This window comes from Budorcas taxicolor, chromosome X (assembly GCF_023091745.1).
Source record: "Budorcas taxicolor isolate Tak-1 chromosome X, Takin1.1, whole genome shotgun sequence".
Taxonomy (NCBI): Eukaryota; Metazoa; Chordata; class Mammalia; order Artiodactyla; family Bovidae; genus Budorcas; species Budorcas taxicolor.
In genome coordinates this window covers 31,865,220-31,867,444 of record NC_068935.1, presented here as the reverse complement: position 1 = coordinate 31,867,444, position 2,225 = coordinate 31,865,220, and positions in this window count along the sequence as shown.

Here is a 2,225-nt window from a genome sequence, read left to right as displayed (position 1 = left end):
TTCTCAGGAAACAGGTAATGTGGTCTGGTATTCTCATCTCTTTAATAATTTTCCAAAGTTCGTTGTGATGCACACAGTCATTGGCTTTCAGTTCAGTTCAGTCACTCAGTCGTGTCTGACTCTTTGCGACCCCATGAATTGCAGCATGCCAGGCCTCTCTGTCCATCACCATCTCCCGGAGTTCACTCAGACTCACGTCCATCGAGTCAGTGATGCCATCCAGACAATCTCATCCTCTGTCGTCCCCTTCTCCTCCTGCCCCCAATCCCTCCCATCATCAGAGTCTTTTCCAATGAGTCAACTCTTTGCATGAGGTGGCCAAAGTATTGGAGTTTCAGCTTTAGCATCATTCTTTCCAAAGAAATCCCAGGGCTGATCTCCTTCAGAATGGACTGGTTGGATCTCCTTGCAGTCCAAGGGACTCTCAAGAGTCTTCTCCAACACCACAGTTCAAAAGCATCCATTCTCTGGCACTCAGCCTTCTTCACAGTCCAACTCTCACATCCATACATGACCACAGGAAAACAGAAGTAGGTGTTTCTCTGGAGTCAGTTTTCATTCCAATCCCAAAGAAGGGCAATGCCATAGAATATTGAAACTACTGTACAATTGTGTTCAGTTTACATACGAGTAAGATTATGTTCAAAATCCTTCAAGCTAGGCTTCAGCATTATATGAACTGGGAACTTCTAGATTACAGCTTGGTTTAGAAAGGGCAGAGGAACCAGATATCAAACTCCAAACATTCCTTGGATCATAGAGAAAGCAAGGGAATTCCAGAAAAATATGAAATTATAGTCAATAATTAAACAGCCATTGCAGAAAAAAATTAATAATTATGCATCAAACCTGGACTGGTGATTCATTTCATATATGATACTATACATGTTTCAATGCCATTCTCCTAAATCATCCCACCCTCTCCCTCTCCCACAGAGTCCAAAAGAGTGTTCTATACATCTGTGTCTCTTTTGCTGTCTTGCATACAGGGTTATCATTACCATGATGTATGGCAAAACCAATACAATATTGTAAAGTAATTAACCTCCAATTAAAATAAATAAATTTATATTTTTAAAAAAGTTTAAAAAAGAAAAAAATTTAAAACATCAATTTTATTCTTGGAGAGTCAGGAGAATATATATGAAGATATAATCTCATTTTTTGTCAGATTAAATAACTACTATGTTATATACTACATTAAATATATGCATTTAACAGCTCAGTTGGTAAAGATCCTGCCTGTAATGCAGGAGATCCCGGTTCAATCCTGGGTCAGGAAGATCCTCCTGGAGAAGGGATAGGCTACCCACTCCAGTATTCTTGGGCTCCCCTTGTGGCTCAGCTGATAAAGAATCCACCTGCAATGCAGGAGACCTGGGTTTGATCCCTAGGTTGGGAAGATCCCCTGGAGAAGGGAAAGGCCATCCACTCTGGTTTCTGGCCTGGAGAATTCCATGGACTGTATAGTCCATGGGGTCGCAAAGAGTCAGATATGACTGAGCGACTGAACTAAACTGAACTGAACTGAATATATAGAGAGAGAAGAAGAAAGTTGAACTGATTCTTCACAGTTTATAAAAGAAGGGAGGAAGGAAAGAAAGATTATGATAACAAAGAAAATAAAAGGAAAAATAAATTATGTATTTGTGAATATCTGATAGATCTTAAAAATATGATTTTCTAGTCTGGAGTGGTTCATTGAACACCCATTACAATGAATGATAATATGCTCAAAGCAAGACAAATATTACTACATTTTAATAATAAAGATAAAGAGATAATCCTTAAGGTTACAGAAAGGGAACGACACTTTGGTCCCATTCAAAAGATCACGAATCAGAATGATAGCAGACTTTCCCATAGTAGTACTGAAGAGTAGAGGACCAAGGAGGATAGATTTTAAAGTCATAAGGAAAAGTAGTTTATAGTATAAAATCCAATACCCAATCATACTATTAATCAAGGGTGACATTAGAATAACAACATTTTAAGACATGAAAACAAATTAACAAGAACATCTCTTAACCTTTTCCAGGAAACAATTTGATTCATCAATTGCACCTATAGGAATATATCCAAAGGAAACAAAACCATCAACTCAAAAATATGCCTGCACCCCTATGTTCATAACACCATTATTTACAAGAACCAATTCATGGAAACAACCTAAGTTTCCATTGTGGATAAATGGATATTGAAGATTTGTTTATATATGAATTAAT